The 20,155-nt window shown below is 32.2% G+C and overlaps 1 pseudogene; it reads right to left on the reverse strand.

The window, feature by feature from the left end:
- Positions 1 to 1,024: 1,024 nt before the first annotated feature.
- Positions 1,025 to 19,936, reverse strand: LOC139518664 (chondroitin sulfate synthase 1-like; annotated as a pseudogene).
- Positions 19,937 to 20,155: the final 219 nt, after the last annotated feature.

The raw sequence follows: 20,155 nt of genomic DNA on the forward strand, positions 1-20,155 counted from the left end.
ATTGTTTGTTTTATACCCCCTCTAAATTAGTGCTTTTATGAAATCAAATTTGTAACCCTTATATATTGCAAACAAAAACCATTGACCGTTTATTTATTTTATTGCAACTAAAAAAAAATTGAGACGACCCCCAACTGGTATCTTGTCTTGACTTGGAAATAGAATTTCTTGTATCTCTGAGTCGGTTGAACTGTTTATTTGGGATACTATAAGAACCCCAAAGAACCTGTACTACTGTTTGATGTATTGGCATATTTGTCTTTTTTTCCTTTATTGTCAAAGACACCTGTCTTAAAAGACTTATCAGTATCAAATACGGTTTCTTATACTTATTGAACTATTAGCAGAGTTACATGCAATCTTTGATTTTTTTAGAACAACTATCATCACAGTCATTGTCTTTCTTTTATTGCCTTTGTGAAATCAGAGTAACACATCAACCAATTATTCCAATTTGCTCTTTACTTTTCATAATTTGTTTTCCAAACCTTGTCCATAAACTCCATCATCAGAAAGTGGTAGATATAGTATTTTAGCTTGTACATCATTAAAATCAAGAAAATCGAACTGCTTTTGGGGCATAACTCTTTAATCAAGGAAGATTGGAATCCACAAAAAAATAAAAAATCCAAAGTATTTGCCTACAATTTACTGAGTCATAAATAATTCTCCCCAGAAGTCGTAAACTGTAAATTTGAAATCCTCACTCGTATTCTTTTATGCACTAACTATAAAATACTTCAACAATTAAATAAATACACTAAAATGATTGGCAGCTTTGTGCATATTAATTATATCCTCAACACTTAGAAAATTCGGCTATGTTATAAAATATCAACCAATGACTTCAGACATTTCATTCACATTTTGATTGAAATAATACTGATAAGACTGGATAGTTGTGTACAAAATCATAATCATTTGACTAAATCTAAAAAAATTTAAAATCAGCCTGCATGCATCACCACATTTTCACAAATAAAGGTTAAGTAAAAAGTTTAAACAAATCTATAGCTTGCATGATCTATGTCTTAGAAAATAAATATCTAATAAACTGATGTAACATTATCTCCTTATCATTCTTGTTTGAAATATCCGGTATACTGAATACAATATTAGAAATCTGCCGTTGCGATCCAAATGTATTTTTTTCTGTTCCTTTACACATATTATACTGGTCTTTCTTCAGACTAGTATCACAGATGACTTGATGGAAAACATGGACCATCCCGGGATCTATGCTACGACATATTGTTAAATTACTTTCAACAAACTTGTTATAGAGAGCACCGTCTTCTTTCCCCCATCCCTTGAAAGAAGTGTTTAACCCACCAACAGATTTAAGATCTCGTTTGTAGGTACTTACCATACCAGTACTGGTATTCCTCCAATATCCATGATCAGATGTGAAATTGGTCCAATTAATCTCACATGAGTCAGAAATGGTACAAACTAATAATGGGTTATACTGACTAAAGAATATAGGATAATACACTTGTATATTTTTGATTGTATTATAACGTATTCTAAACAACGCAAATTTATCAAATAAGATGTCTACATCTATAAAGAAAAGTAGAGAATCCTCACTCAACCGGGACATTCCAATATCCAATGTCTTTGCCCTGTTAAATGTACCATCTGCATAAATGACTTCAATGTCGGCACCACCGTACATTTTTTGGTACTGACCAACAATATTCATTAGTGATTTAATTGAAGATGAATCCGACTCACTATTGAACACAGCAATGTGAAGCTGTGTCATTTCCTTGTTTGTAAGACATACTTCCTCATAGTTTTGCATAAATCTTTTAAATACGGAAATTTTGCCAGCCAGTGGAACAATAAAATGAATGATTTCCAATGATTGTCCACCTTTACCTAAACTGATAAATGTAAACGGAGAATCTGATGCTTTGTACTCAATGTTTGAGGAAGCTGTCGAAGGATCTTCAATAAATTCTACTTCCCTAAATGTCTGATGAAGATATACTTGTCTTCTTACAGGGGCTGTCATTTTATCCCTGTTATACTTGCAGTACGTAATTAACAGATCTAATTTATAATCAGCACCATGAAGAGGACTAACTCTACGATATCCATACCACAAATCTTTAAAATCTATTATTTTCCCTTTCTGATGCGCATCTTTGTTCATTAGTTGTAATACTTGATTGATATTGTCTTCTAAAGCATGATTTAATGGTGTATTTATATCACGTTTTGGATTTAAGTTATGATTAGAAATGATAGATTTAGACAAAAAGTCCCATGTCAACACCTCATCTCTTACTTTTGGTTTATATTTATTCAATGAAGGTAACATCACTTGTCTTGTGATGCTATCTGCAGGTTTCAAAATACCCAAATTCTGTTCCATTTAAATTATCTGTCTTTGTAAGTGTATCTCTTTCTGGTGTAGACTTTGTATATGAGAGGAATGAAGATAAGTCTGAATTCTGTACTGATGTTGTGGATCCTTTACGGGGTGTATATCTAATGATTTGTCCTTAAGTGTTGTTTCAAATGATCCGTTCTCTTCTTTATAAAACAAACTCTGCATCTAAAATAAAACAACATAATAGAACAACAAAATAGTATCAATGTAATATGTTTATAAAATTAAGAAGATGAACATTACTAACTATACTAAAATTGGTTTGGAAACACAACTTTGGACTAATTTGTGTAACATTTTCAATTTCAAGTCGACATTTTGGCTAATCATCGTTCCTCATCCTATATACAGATAAATTATAGGTATGGAATCTATATTTTCGTTTCATATTAATATTCAATTTATAATAAATGACATTGTTTATTTACTCGTTTATGTTGAATGTACCTTTCAGTTTGCCAGATGGTGTCTGTTGCTGTTCATCATGCAGAGGAGGATTAATCTGACATTTTTGGTTCTCTTGATTTCAGTTGTTTAATTTGTAATAAAAAGTACAAGTTCATCAAGTGTAAATTGATAATTCATAAAAAGGGCACATATTAAATACAGAATAACAAATGGCATTAAATCTTTGTTTTACTAAAAAAAAAAGCTATTTTTTTATTACATCAGATATGAGTAGTAGACATTTATGAAACAGTAATTAATGAATAACGTATATAAATATCCATACAATAGAAATTAGTGTAAATTGATGACATTATATTATAACAAGTCAATTTAAAGTAAATTCTTGAAATGAGCTCTAATCAAATGGAATTAAACAGATTTTTTAAGTTGATGTCATTAATAATCATCGATTACATGTAAAAACACAATTATTTTCCCTTATTAGTCTTTAAATGTGTATCCTGTCCAGCACTACAGACAAAGTTCACATGCATGTCTTTGCATATTTAATAACAATTAATGCTGGAAGTTAACCAATTTTCATCCCTTTCATTCCTGTTAACAAGCTTTGAAAACTATGTTAGCTCAATTTTACAAAATATGTTATAGAAACACTAAATAAAAAAGAATTGAACTTTAAAACCCACAAGATAATTTCATATAACTCAGAAATGTTTTACTGTAATGAAATGTAGGATTAATTTCTACATTTTTCAAAGTCAAATCAATATTCCCTATTTCGCATGCTAGCGGATGTTACATTCTATGATTTGGTAGTAATAAAACAAAATGCGTAACTGTAAAGTTATGACAATTTAATAGAATAGACATGAATGGAAGTTAACATAAATACTATAATTCAGTATGTATTCATAAAAAGGAAACATAATTTCAAAAATTTCATTACAATATAAATATTTGTTCAATGCTTAGACTTCAAAGTTTCTACAATATGAATTTTATATCTTTTTTATTTTGATCATCCAATTCATTTTTCATAAGAGATAAAAGCCAACAAAAATGGAACCCAACATCCAGTCGAGAAGGAAAACCATGAGATGAAGACAAACTTGGTAACTACACATGTGGCACCAGTCTTGTTGCTCATGTCATTACAAATCTGGTAAATAATATAATTCGGTAGGTCACATTCGTGAATTGGGAAGGGGATTCATCTGTGAAACGGTTACTTAACCGTAAGTAATTATTTCAATATGGGGTGTATGTCAATTGTCACTAAAAGCTCCGCACAGTGATGCAAAGCAATAAAAACATGCTGGCGAGAGCTGATTTAGCCTTTAACACAGGTCTTTGTCAGTGGATTCTTGCGAGGGATGTGGAAAAAAACGATGTCTGACTTTGCAAACAAATTTGAAAGTGTACCAGTTTATATCACACAAAACTTATTTTATTTGAACATAAATATGCAGTTTCTGTGGAAAATAGTTATATAATCTACGAAATTTGTTTTAATTTGAGAACTGTTTAGGCGATTTTGAGTTTTGTTTTTATTGGTTTAATTGTATAAATTTCAAGACTGTTATAGTAGATTCAGAATAGATTGATATGATCCATTTTTCATCATAATCATACTGATGAAGGATATCTATTATCCGACATATTTATGCATTATTACATTTAATGTTTTCTTTTGTTAATATTGGTGTTGCTTTGTACGTTTTTAATGCGTTTATATGATATTTATTGTGAATATGTATCGTTAATCGTTACGATCCAGTTCTCTCGTAAAAAAGAGCATTGACTTATATCTTTTGTCTATCTCTAGATTCACCTCCCGTGACAAGGTAACACTACGATTATTGAAGTTATATTTTTATATAGCGTTATGGTCGAGTGATTTAGAGCGGTGCACAAGAGTCTATAGTGAGTGATTGGTGCTGTAGTGCATCAAAGGTGTGAGTTCGAATCCTGCTGAGGGACGGACAAAAATTTGTCAGCAAATTATTTTAATTTCCACACTGTTGGGTGTAATTTTCAGTCTTAATATAAACTAATAGATAGCTAAATTTGTATAGTACTTCAATATCTTTGACTGTCCCTTTGGTATCTTTCGTCCCTCTTTTAGAGTATACAACTGACACGAAGCGCAATTATTGTAAACATATTTAAAAAAAAAAACATTAACTCTCTTGAGAATGCAGTTTCTCTTAAATATTCTAAATAGAGACGTGAGTGATTGATATTAATGTAATGAATACATAACACCAGGTCAAATGATATCATAGGCTTTGCTAACAATCCATATACCAACCTCGAATGCCTAGGTGCATGATAAACCAGTATATCTGCGTACACATCTTCCAACTTCAACATCTTCATGAGTTGTCAGCATGTTGTCAATACAAATGCTTATATGTGGACCAACATGCCTCAAGGTAGTGTGGCTGAATAGAATTCCAGGCCCTCCCATGCAATAGATTTCATGTCTGTTCAGTTTCCCTTTTTCTTCTTTTTTTCCGAGACCAGCTTGACCAATGAAATGGGGAACAGAACTGTTTACAGAGCGTAGAAACTTTTCAATTTTGTTTCCTATTACAAAAATATCGTCATCAGCACGCATTAAACACAAAGTTGTTGATATAGTTATCATGCATGTATTTCAACATCAAAAGAGACTTTCTCTGGGGTGGATAAGAATCATCTGTCTAAACTAACTAGGGGAATTTGTTTTTCAGTTGTTGATCCTCCACTGGAGAAAAAGATTACTTTGCAGGTTCCACTGCAAGAATTGGTCCAAGTATTAAAAGCAGCAACAGACCGGGTATCAAGATATTTCTTTGTTGTCATCACACCAGCAAGAAGGATTTTTTTGTCATTTTTGTTTATGTAACTGTTTAAATTTAATACTCCATTTGATTTCTTAACTTGAACTTTTGGTACATCATGGTTATTGTTTAATTGAGATGATCAACGCTAATATTGACATGATAGTTTACGTGGATTGTATGGCAACATGTACCTGCCAATGGCGCACAAAGTAGTATCTGATGTCTATATAAATATAATAAAATTATTCCAATGCATAATCCTAACACAATTTCAGCAAATGTTTTTCTTTTTATTATTATCTTACTAACCATGGTCCTCTTTCTCCGAAACCAACTCTGTGAACAAAAACCATTCCCTATAGGCCTATATCATATAATAATATCAGAAAATAAAATTTTAAACTCATTTTTTAATCATCTTTTTATTTTATTATTTATCCTTTTTATCACTCAATCAACAACATATAAAATGAATCATTAGATAAAAATAGAAAACTAATAATTAATGTTTCTGTTGTTGTTATCATGATGAGTTTGAATGTCCCTCTTGTAGTTTTCTCCATCTTTTATGGCGTTTACTGACGGATAGAACGTTAAAATTTTGAAGAAAATTGATAAAAGAGGTGCATAGGATTAAGAACGTTTATAAAAATAAAAATGTTTTGCAGAAGAATACCATCAATTGCCGATGACAGATGCCATACAATTTTATTTTTTTAGAATTAAGATGAACGTAATATACTAGTAAATAGAAACATTATAATTTACGTACTAAATACTCGGATAAAGAAATATCTCTTCAGTATCACACCTACACATCAAAAGAATTGAAGAAAAAGTTATTATCGATCGTTAACCTATATGATAAAACTAGGAACATGTCAAATTTCATACATACAAGTTGTTCGTCCAATGGGCATAATCTGTCATAGTCATGTTCAACGATTTGACTCTAATTCTCATATTTGATTTCTGACATTCATAAACGTACACAAATAATTAAATAAATTCGTAACAAATATTAAAAAAAAGAACATTATCGACGAACGTACGTAATAGGAGCGGTAGTTGTAAGTTAAAAAAGCTTTTCAATCATATTATTTTTTTTAATGTATTTGGATGCAATGACGTTGAACTTTCGGTTTTGTTTTTATCGATTTTTATCAATTATCTTTTGCTTTAAATATTAAATTGTCACTGCTCATAACACTTAACAAGCACTACTGCGTATGTTTCACGTAGTTTCGAGTGAATTTACCAACTCTATTATAACCCCTTATTCCACTATCCATACTTAAGGATGTTCGTTTGTCATGTTTTGGATATTTTGACCGATATTCAGAATTTTCTGGTTTTATCCATTTGAATGCCTTAAAAACTTTTGCCCATTGTCCCCCCCCCCCCATTTTTCTTTTAATAAATCTTTTACATGTATAATTATAAGCCATCTGTAAAGATTTATAAAATCTTTGTTATTTTTTAATGGTTTTTGAGAACATTTTTTTAGTGATAAAGCTAGATCAATATAGAACACTTTCCAGTAAAAATTTCAATGGCTGATATCTAGAAAACAAGCACATTGACCTAATTAGGAAATGTAATGAGACAGGATAGGATTGTAATATGTCCTAACAGGCCCATAGCAAGGAATTTCCAAGGGGATTAGATGGACTGAATCTGAGTATATCAAATACCATTTTTTTTTTCACACAATAGCATAAAGCAAATTATATAATTTATGAGAAGGAAATTTTAGAGATGAAACTCTGTACTGTTTATGGACACCATCATGGATTGGTTGATCTATACGATGTGTTTCTGTCTAAACTAACTTACGACATTTTCACCACGTCTTAGATTGTGTTCTTCCGAATATGACTGTATTGTTGAGCGTGAATTCGCATTGCTATTAGACGTATGTCGGTATTTATTCAATAAAAATTCGTGTATTAAGTTATGATGTTTATTCGTAATTCCGTATTGGATATTGTTTTTGTCATTGATATCTTAAAATCATTTGGTCAAGTTTTACATTCTCTTCGTAATCAAAAATTTCACCCTTTACCCTAACGGGTGCCATTTCAGGTGGTGGTGTTATACTAGGGTTCCTGATTGTCAATCGCATATAGAGCACAATATAAAACAATAAGGACTTATTTCGAAGAGGAGTTCATTGGCGGACAAAGGGTTATAAAATGCAAAACAATGTAAAACACCAAAATTTAGAAAAATTGATAGAAAAGAGCCATAGAATTAGAAATGTTTACAAAACTCAAAATTACAAAATATTATATTATAAATTTGGCAGTAGAAAAACAATCATGTATTTAAATTTTTAGATTTTAGATAAACGTAATATAAATTGAATTATTATAATTTACCAACTGAAAACTTAGATTTCGGAATATCTCTTCAGTATTACACTTACCTTTCGAGGAAGTCATTAACGATCGTTAACTAGTAGAATGAAACTAGGAACTTGAAATTTATGGTTAAGATGTCAAAATACTTACAAACAAAGTGTTTGTCCAATGGGCAAAACTGTCAAATTCATGTTCAACTATTTGAATCAAATTCTCATATTTGATTTTTTACATTCAACGTAGAAAAATAATTAAATAAATTTATAACAAAAAATTTACTAAACATGGTTGGATAAATTTTTTTGTCTTATCGTTTATGGTTTTAATTCTACTTTTCTATTTTGTTTTCTTTTTCTATATGTATGTAAAAGTAAAGATAATTAATCAGTTAGTTCAGTTATATGATTTTTAGAATAAATAACTAAATGCACAGGATTTATTTGCTTTTACACAGTTTGAATTAGAACTAAAACCTACATGGTTAGAAAATGCTATTAGTTACATAGTGTGCTAGTGACCTAATACGGTATATGTGGGGTCAGTAAATCTCAGATGGGGTGAGAGCGAATCGATCGACTATCTGTCATGCATTGACAAACATTATATTGTATATTAATAAATTATTTTCAAAAATTTTGTGTTTGTTTTGCTTTGTTTTGTGTTATGAGAGGACTGCTATCGTTTATCCGTATTAACGATGACCTATAGTTACTTCCATTCTCACGTATCCTTTTTTACCAGTTCTTTTTCCTTCTTTTGTACATTACTGGTCGAAATCCCTTTCAAAACATAAAAGCCAATGACGGCATATATAAGCTTGTACAAATACAAAACGTTGAATATCTTCATTTGTAAAAGAATGGGTATTAAAAATGCATCAGGTCCGTTAATGGCATTACATTTGTACGTCGTACATGTTTTTATACTATCAATATTGCTTTTACGTTTCGTGCGTCTTCTAAATCCTTGGCTTGGGTTTCTCTCTAGAGGTTTTCAATATTGATATCACGTCTTAGATGCATTATGGACACTGTTTAATAGCAATGTATGGAGGTCAACGAAAAGGAAAAATCTCCCAATCTTACTTACCATTCGTCATGGAATAACAACAGTTCGGTGCAAAATTCATATATTATGATGATACGGCGATTTCAAAGGGCATTGTCAATTCTTTGTTTTTAAACAAATTAACAAAGAAAACGTAAATCCTGAAATATATTTTACATGTATTTGTTGATTAAAATGGTTTCTTAGGAAGAGGAAACATGCAGTTGTTTACTAATGTTCACAGCTGTTAGTTCTATTTTTTAATATTCAAAGCAATTTAGATTAAATCTGAGTGTATCGCATATACTAGAGATGGATCGATGGTAATCATATCCTGCTATTCATGCATGACCTGCTAGGCGAATCAGAAGTCAGTCAAATTAGGGAATAGAAAACAGATCAAACGTGTAATCTGGTATAAAAAATCTTAAAATGTGCAAAGGTAAATATTAAGTCGAAAACATGGTAAAAATAATCGTTTAAGGGCAACGGCTACATAAATAAACTATAATAATGTCAAAATAGAAAGCAGAGAGACCTTGACATTTCGAAAATTTCTATCTCTCCTGATTTTCTTCTCGCTTTAAAAGTTAACAGACACTAGAACACACCCGTGAAATCGCTGGTCCGTCACTAAATTAAAGTATATAACTATGTGTGAGCCTTATTTCAGCCTGGATATTTAGTATTGATATTGTCATCTGATACAGTCATGCTGATTATAAGATGCACAGTTTTCTCTACTTCCAAAATCTTTCTGTCTGAAACCGTCGACCTGGAACTTATCAATTATTGGTAATCTTAATTATTTGAAAAACAATAGGGCCTGGAATGGAGCAATTTTTTATCAAAAGCATTGTCCAATATTAGTTGAATTGAATTTCTTTGTTTCTCTGTTTTGTGTCATGCCGGCTAACAAATTGGAAACTGTACCTATACGCCTTATTTTAAGTCTAGATTTTTAGTATTCGTATTGTCATCTTTTAAATTCATACTGATTCAAATGCTACAATAGGAAACAATGTGGCGATGATAGATGTTAGTTATTTCATCCCTGTGATTATAACCAGTGTATATAGCAAATCCTAAATACACCATTTGGTGGTGCGCCTGTCAGATGCGGAACGTCCAGATAAGGTATAGGTAACATGTGAATATACTTTTGGTATCGGTATCGGATTCGACCCGGAACTTGTTAATTATTGGCAATATTAATTATTGGGAAAACAAAAGGGTCTGGAAATGTACTTTTTAATCAACATCATTGTCCTATATTAGCAATATATATAGTTGAATTCTTTGATTTGTCGTTTTTACCCCATGACGGCTGACAAATTGGACCGCGTTATTTTAGTATTATAGATAAGACCGAAGAAGGCAAATCAAGAGTTTTTAACGTGTCTTTTATTATAAAAAATATATTATATAATATGAAATATTTGTGAAGTTGATTTTACCAAATGATAAAAACTAGAAGGAATGAAGAGAGGGGTACCTGTAAAGTGCGAAACGGAAAAATTGGAACGAATCGGGAAAAAAACACCCAATACAAAATGAAATGAACAGTCAGGTTACTAAAAATAAGAGGCAAACAGTTGCAAGCGGTTAAATTCAATAACAATATACATTTCTCAAAAGTGGAGAAATCATTTTAAAACAAGAAAAACAGCTCTGGTTATAATCATTCTTAGTTACGAATAAAAAAAAACACGAAATGTATCAAATAATTTTTAATTACAAAATAAATGATTTTAAGAAAAGGTATGTTTAACAAATTGGACATCACATAAAATAACAGTATCCTTATTATTTTCTTAAGATTTTGCATCTATAAAAAAATATAAACCTTTTAAAAACTATTATGCAGCTTCTAGGTGGAATTTTAAAAAAAATCTACCATTCAAACTGATACTTTAAGTCGAAAGAGCATAGGAAAGTAATCAAAATAAGCTAAAAATATTGATAGGTTATGGAGGTCGTCATCGAGACTAGACCATATCCGCCAATTTGTAGTTCTGTACATGAATTAAAGAATACACGCCTTGCTCTTAGCCAGGACTTTGAGAAGTCGTATTGTCATTTGGTAAAGTCAAACTGATTATAAGGTTCAATGTCGAAGTTCAGGTATAATTATTACCCGTGGTTAAAGCAAATCTTGAATACGCCTATTGGTACCATGGTATCCGCTATATACACTGAACTTATGAATGGAATTAAATACATACATGAGTAGCTGGTAGCCAGGATAACTATGTAGAAGATAAAACTTTATGCTTCAACTCAGCGTGCTGTTCTTTTAAAGAGGGACGAAAGATACCAAAGGGACAGTCAAACTCATAAATGTAAAACAAACTGACAACGCCATGCTAAAAATGAAAAGGACAAATAAACAAGAGCACACACGACACAACATAGAAAACTAAAGAATAAACAACACGAACCCCACCAAAAAACTAAGGGTGATCGCAGGTGCTCTGGAAGGGTAAGCAGATCCTGCTCCAAATGTGGCACCCGTCGTGTTGATTATGTGATATCAAATCCGGTAAATAGTCTAATTCGGTAGGTCACATTCATGAAAGGGAAGGGGATTGTAGTTACGACGTAAGGAACATATCCGATATCATTTGTGAAACGGTTATTCCATAACGGTCAACCAACTCGTGATGGCGTCCGTAAAATTTACGAAGGGATGATTTCAACTTCACCATTTGAAACTCTTGGTTAATAGCTTCCTTGTGAGCAGCAACCCTCTATTAAGAAAATCATGATAGGAAATGCAAGCACGGGAATACCGTATCAGTTGGGAGATATATACCCCGTATGCAGGTGCTGCTGGAATGTTGCTACTTAGAAATGGAAAGTTCACAATTGGAAAGCTGAAATCATCTCTTTTGTCGTAAAGTTTTGTTTTCAACCGACCCTCATTGTCAATTTCTAGATGTAAGTCAAGATATAAGGCCGACTTAACTGTATCTGTAGTATCCTTTATCTCTAGCTCGATTGGATAGATGCGTTCCACATAGTCACCAAATTTTTAATTATTTAGTGAAAGAACATCATCTATGTAGCGAAAAGTAGAGTTAAAGGATATTGCTAACTTCTTATCTTTCTTCCTAAGAAGTTCCTGCAAGAAGTCAGCCTCATAATAATAAAGAAACAAGTCGGCAAGTAGAGGGGCACAGTTTGTTCCCATTGGAATGCCGACAGTCTGTTGAAAAACACGTCCTCTGAACGTAACAAATATGTTGTCAATCAAGAAATCAAGCATCTTGATAATTTCAGTTTCAGAGAATTTTTTGTTCGAATCAGATTGATCCTTTACAAAGTAGGATTTATCCCTCCCTAAGACAAGATACTTGTATCTACGTTGGCCATTCTTTTTTACGAAGCAAAGCAATACCAACTCTTTCAATTTGTCTTTTAGTTTGGAATGTGGAATACTAGTGTAAAGAGTAGAAAAGTCAAATGTTTTAATACTGTTACACGATGAAAGAGAGTTAGATTGTATGTACTGTAAAAGATCTTTGGAATTTTCAAGTATCCACATCTGATTCACGCCCCCTCTAGAATAGGCAGTTTCACAATAACTTTGAAGCCCGTCTTTGATTGCTGATAAAATAGATGTTAATAATTTCGAAAGAGGTTTCGTGGAGCACTTGGAAGACCCAGCAATATACCGTTATTTGTAAGGACACTTATGTAGTTTAGGTATCCAATATAGTGATGGCAGATCCAGTTCTTCATCTTTGGTTGAAATTCCAAAGGAACACAGAACAGACCTATGATTATCCAGGATTTCCTCTTTGGTAAGTGTCGTGAGGGTATATGTTGAGTTTCCAAGTGAATTGTAAATACCTAATTCGTTTATCAAGCAGTTAATGCAATGAATTTTACACACAAAAACGATGTTGTTTGGGGCTTTATCTGCGGGAACAACAACATATTTGTCATGGAGGTAGGATAGGTGCTTTGCAACATTTAGGTCTTTAAAGATTGACGTAGCATGGGCATTGATAGACCCATTCAGTTTCTTAATTCTGATTTGTATCAACGACCTCACTGCCTTAATCCATTCGGAAAGAGTGTCTACGTCTTCCTTCTCGCGCTTAGCCCATTGCCTGGCATAATCCTCAACTGAGTCCATCAAAATTTTAAAGTTGTATTTCCAATTGATGGATTTAAGCTCACGATATTTCGGACCTTTCGATAACACATTTCGTAGAGAAGTGTTATTAACAATGTTGAGGTCACCGATAATAACGTGGCCAGCAGGATTATATGTGAATTGGGAAAGGCACAAGTGCAATCAGGAGGTTTAGACTTGAAGTCGTCAATATCGAGATCCTGCAAAACGTGTTTGTAATTGAAAATTTTAGTTGCAATAGGTTTGGTATAGGTATAAGAAATGATTGGAACAGACTGGTTTTTGAAATAAGGAGGTATTTTCGATTGAACTAATTTATGATGAAGGACATTGCCTAAGTTGACGCCATCGATACTTTTGTTGGCAAAGGAAAGATTAAGGAAAGATCTTTTCTCTTTTTCATCTTTGCCAATGCGGACTGGCTTGAAAAGTCTGTGACTTGCAATATCCGAAATTATAGCTGTAATTTTGTATTGGTTTGAATGAGGGTTTGTAACAGTGGATTCCAAACATAAATTGAACATTCTCGATTTCTGTCAAAAAACATCTTTATTGCATTAATTTTAGATGACGACACAATTTATTTGGCAATACAATAACATTCTGATGCATCTACATTACAGAAAGATCTTGACAAATTGGCATCATGGGAAACTACGTGAACAAAGGTATTCCACTAAAGAAAAAAATAGAAAAATTAAAAAACAACTAGTAAAACGCGTCCTCTCTTTAGAACACGTAGCACGTAGTCTTGTTTTCGCTGAATTTTTCTCTCCTTCTTGTTTTTGGTGCATATGGTTTTGTAATCTTTATCGACTTATGAAAATTAGAAACTGCAAAAGCACATAACAGATATAGTATAAAAACAGGGAGCAGTTTTTACAGTCAATTAAGCAAATACTAGAAAATTATAGAAGGATAAAAAGTCATATAATATAACATTCACTTTCGGCCGTTGGCCTATGTGAATATCATATCTCTAGGGTTGATAAATCATTGTATCAACCTCATCAAAAGTTAGTAATTGTATATTGTTAGTTGACGTGTTATTTGCTTAACAAGGACAATTCTTATCAATTCTATATATAACTTTGGACTAGTTTAAATCTCGGTCTATTTCTGAAATTTATTCTTACATACTTTTGATTTTTTAACCCTGTATGCTAACATTGCCTAGGTAAATTTTAAAATTGTTTGTATGCACATTGAACGACAAATCTTTGTGACGTATAAAATTTTCTGACGTCAGACACACAAATCAATGAATGTGTTTGTAGATAGATGTTTTTGTGTATTGTTGAATTGTGCCTTTTAAAATACGATGATGACTAATGTACTCATATTCTGACTATTTTATTTATTGTGTCTGTTTAGTTAACGCATCAATGTAAATATAACGGAAATTGATGAGACTGTCATCAAAGTGAGAGGGTTAGCGCTATAAAACCAGGTTTAATCCACCATTTTCTACATTTTAAAATGCCTGTACCAAGTCAGGAATATGACAGTTCTTGTCCATTCGTTTTTGATGCGTTTTGTTATTTGTTTTTGCCATGTGATTATGGACTTTCCGAATTGATTTTCCTCTAGCTCAGTATTTTTGTGATTTTACTTTTAATACATATATGGATGTCGAGGGTTGTTTCAAGATCATAATATATAGATATAGGAAGATGTGATGTGAGTGCCAATGAGACAACTCTCTATCCAAATTACAATTTATAAAAGTAAACCATTATAGGTCAATGTACGGCCTTCAACACGGAACCTTGGCTCACACTGAACCACAAGCTATAAAGGGCCCCAAAATTACAAGTGTAAAACCATTCAAACGGGAAAACCAACGGTATAATCTATATAAAAAACGAAAAACGAAAAATACGTATAAATTACAAAAACTACTGTACATCAGATTACTGACTTAGGATAAGTGCAAACATTTGCAGCGGGATTAAACGTTTTAATGGTACCAAACCTTCATCCTTTTTCTGAAACAATAGCATAACATCACAACATAGAAAAACACCTGATCAAATATCAATTGGAAGGCTTAACTGGGTCGATGCCACTGCTGGTGGACGTTACGTCCCCGAGGGTATCACCAGCCCAGTAGTCAACACTTCGGTGTTGACATGAATATCAATAATGTGGTCATTTTTATAAATTTCCTGTATAAAAACCTTTGAACTTTTTGAAAAACTTAGGATTTTCTTATCCCAGGCATAGATTACCTTAGCCGTATTTGGCACAACTTTTTGGAATTTTGGATCCTCAATGCTCTTCAACTTTGTACTAGTTTGGGTTTATAAATATTTTTGATTTGAGCGTCACTGATGAGTCTTATGTAGACGAAACGCGCGTCTGGCGTACTAAATTATAATCCTGGTACCTTTGATAACTGTTAACTCAATCAAAAAACGTAAATAAACACACTATGAACGAATAAATTTGATCTGCGATATCTGCATGCAAATTCATAGTTAATAAAATATTAGGGACAAATATCAAGGCCAAAAAGCAAACAAACAAGTCCAAACAAAGCCATGGCAAGACACTACCGCGAAATATTTATCATCTTACTTTTGAAAAAAAACCGGTTTTTATTATATAGGCAAATGAAAAATAACTTTGTCGTTTTAGGTATACTACTTCTGACCATTAACGCAAGTATCAATGATGGATCTAAAACTAGACATTGGTACTGCAATAGGAGAGTATTTGTTGCGTTTACTGACGGACAAAGGGTTATAAATGCAAAACAATGTAAAACGCACAGATTAAGAAAATTGATAGAAAAGGGCAATAGAATTAGAAATGTTTATAAAACTTAAAATGACAAAATATTATATTATAAATTTGGCAGTAGAAAACAATCAATGTTTTTAAACTTTTAGATTCTAGATAAACGTAATATAATTAAAGTTATTATTATTAACCAACTGAAAACTCAGATTTCAGGATATCAATTCAGTATTACACCTACCTTTCAATGAATTCGAGGAAGTCATTAACGATCATTAACCTGTATGATGAAACAAGGAACTTGAAACTTGTTTTATATGTCAAAATACATACATACAAATTGTTTGTCCAATGGGCAAAGCTGGCAAATTCATGTTCAGCGATTTCTCTTATTCTACTACATGTATATCAACTCTATTACAACCCCTTATTTCACTATCCATACTTAAAACAACATTTCAGTATGTATATAAACCATAAATAAGGAGATGTAATGATTAAGTTCATACAGGATAGGATTAAAATTTATAAATCGTAACAGGCCCAAAGCCAGAAATTTACGTGTTCGTTGTTAAAACGAGATTTACACGTTCAAATGTACTATTATATTATAATTTATGTATTTCTCTGCCTTGAGGTTCCTGCATTTATTTGGACTGTATTCCTGGCAAGTAATATTTGTCATTTTAGCGACTTATTAGACATTGCCGTATTAGACGGAGGTTTGGCTAGCCATAAAAACAGGTTCAACTTATAATTTTTATCAAAATGTCCTGTTCCAAGTCAGAATTATGGCAGTTGTTATCAAACATTCCTTTTCTATGTATGATGGCGTTTGTTTTTGTAGCAGTACATTGTTTCTACTGTTCCGTGGGTTAGGTTTTTATTGTGGCGGGGGATTGTTTATTTTTTCTCTTATATTTGATGTTTGTCCCTCAGTTTTGGTTTGTGACCAGCTGTCAAATCGGTTTATGACTACTGAACAGCGGTAAACTACTAATGCCTTTATTGATAGAATATTATTCGGAATTCAGATTTGCTTAATTAAGGTGGAAAATCTGTCCATCCCAAGGGACTGATGCCCTTTTCACCAAAAAAAATCTTAAGTGTAAAATTAATCTTAAGATAAAAATGTGTAGTTGAATTGTTAAGGAATGTTTTAGACTTTTTAAGATAAATGTTACACCTAAGATTTTTTGTGAAAAGGGCTACTGGTAATTTGCAACCTGAAAAGGAAGCCTCCAAAGATTTGGGAATGGAAAATGGAGGTATTTAATAATTCAATACTTCAAATGAGAGGTATCGAAAAAAAATGTCATCTGCTGTCATTTTAAAAAATGGATTATCTCCCCCATCTCCTCAGTTATACATGAAAATTAATATTCTTCAAAAACCACTTTAAATTTTCATGAATTTAAATTTTCTGGTGTCGTGTAGCTTCTATGAGTCTTCCAACTGTATCAAAATATTTTTATGTAAAAATAGCAGTTGGAATTATATGAATCTCGTCTATAATTTATTGTAACATCCCATTCAGAAGACATTTTAATGCAAATTTGACTGGAATTTGAAATTGCATTCTAATGAATAGAAAAAATTTAATCAGACAGGATTATACATCAGCTTCAGAATCTTTTAACAGGTTTTAATAGTCTTTATTTGGACAAAGAAAGAATGACAAAACAAATGTGTTAAAACGTTTATATTATTTTAGGTTTCCAGTTGGTTCTAACACAGAGCTTGAACCAGATCAAACGTTTATAGCTTTTGTCAGAGTGATGATTGGTGTTGTAAACATGGTGTTGTAAACAGAGAGAACTTATATATCCTAGGACCAGAACATGATCCAAAATTAGCCTTTGAAGAGGTACGTTTTATAAACAAATGGTATTTATTGAGGATTCATTGCTTAACCCATATATTAGTGTTTACTTTTTCAAAAAGTAAAATCACAAAAATACTGAACTCGGAGGAAAACTCAAAACGGAAATTCCCTAATCAAATGGCAAAATCAACAGCTTTAACACATCAAACGAAAGATAACAACTGTCATATTCCTGACTTAATACAGACATTTTCTTATTTAGAAAATAATGGATTGAACCTGCTTTTATAACTAGCTAGACCTCTCACTTATATGACAATCGCATCAAATTCCATTATATTGACAACGATGCGTGAACAAAACAAACAGACATAATATGTCAAAAATATGGGTGCAGCAGTTCAAAAGATTGAGTGATTGGTTTAATATCCATTGGCAAGTAATGCAAACATATAAAAGTTTGATGCATGAACAAATACTATACATTTAGGATTCATGGCTATGCCTTTATACGGGTATTTATTTACTTTTTCATTTGATTGATTGATAGCTGTTTAATATGCAGTGGCAGGTGTTGCATGCATATTCAGGATAAAAAATTAAGTTAAAATGACTTGAAAATAGTAGACATGTGAACAAAGATTCAGCCACAAAAACATACAGTATTTTACAATCAAACAGGAGATCTGAAAAATGACTGTTCTAATAAAGGACCTTTACAAATGAAAATTGTTTTGTTTTAAAAAAAAAAATCTTCATAGATATGTATCACACTAAGTGGGATAATTGTATCTATGTATATATTGTGTTTTGATGATAGAGTATAATGCTGGGGTTTTTTTCGGCAGGGAGATTCCGAACACTAGATAAACGATGCCCTATCTAAATAATTCTGAGTAGTGATAGACATATCACAGTATCCACAGTTGAAGATGTTTACCTCTTCATTGGAAGAGAACTAGAACTCAGGGATATTAGTTTGAAGTTATCAGACACGACATTTTCAGATTAACCGTTCCAATCGTTTATAATTCGTTAGGACAAATGTTCAAAACGACTTGATGAATTACAAGTTGAAAACTGTGTTCATGAGTAACGGAAGTCAAAACAGGAATGGCCCCAGGAATTGTTTATTGAATTCTTTCAATTTCTGGAATGTTTGGGCCATGTCGCCACGATTTCTTTTATGTGCTAATTTAGGTAACTTTAAAGGTTACAGCCTATTTTCAAAATTCAAATATAACTACAAAAATGTCATTTCGCAAGTTTCTGCTTTAAATCCAGTCTAAACTAATATATTCCTCTATGCGGGTAAAAACACCTTAAAGAGGGTTTGTTCCTGTTAATGGAAAAATGATATACTACATAATTATTTTTATAAATGCTTAAGGGTTTATTAATATAGAAGAAAGGCATGATGAAAAACAGCTGTTATAAAAAAAACACACTTCAATTTAATTAAAGTTACAAACAACAACAAAAAAACAATTAGTACCCTATCCTTTCCTAATATTTTATGAAGCTTAACAGTTTTCAATACATTGAATGAACTGAAAATATGTTTGTCATCCTTTTCTCCGCAACAACTGAATTACATTTTGTTTGGTCTGCAGCTTGACAGTGATGAGTTGTCATGTGTCAGCACATTTGAAATCCATCGGTTACGATGTTCCTCATCACCAATTATAGGTTTAACCAAAACTTAAATTTTGTCACACATTTCTTTTGTTGTATGAAGAGTGGAAAATGGAGGCTTGATCTGCAAATAGATCTAACAAATGACATTGAAATCTGTTTTCTTCTTCTCGACCAAGCCGACTTTCACCTTGTAAGATAAGGAAAAAAAGCAATGGAAAAAAGATAATACCCCTGCTAATAATGTTATAAAATGACTAAACTCAAGACGCGAAAAATTACGCTATCCAAATTTACTTGATCTGATTTTTGTGGTTATAGGCATTGTGTTTATGTTTCATACAATTTGTTTGAGATAAACTTACGTTAAAAGCAGAAACGAAAAATTCTCCAATTTTCCCATTTGTAAAGGAGCATTACTGTAGAACGGTAAATGTGCACCCAAAAAATCCAACTGGATCTGTTTTTGGGGTAATTACTTACTTGACTTAATCCACTTCGTCCCATGGGGGACATAGGGCGACCACTGTAGCTTTCCATCTTTTCCTGTCCTTTGCTAGTTTCTTTGCTTCACCCCATGTTTTCCCAATTTTCTGAAGATCAGATGTTAAATCTCTGCGCCAGGTGGATTTTGGTCGCCCTCTTTTACGATGGCCCTGAGGATTCCAATCTAGTGCCTGTCTTGTTACATTTGTGTTGCTTTTACGAAGAGTGTGTCCAATCCATTTCCATCTTCGTGTTGTTATCGTTCTTTCTATT

This window comes from Mytilus edulis, chromosome 4 (genome assembly GCF_963676685.1).
Source record: "Mytilus edulis chromosome 4, xbMytEdul2.2, whole genome shotgun sequence".
NCBI lineage: Eukaryota > Metazoa > Mollusca > Bivalvia > Mytilida > Mytilidae > Mytilus > Mytilus edulis.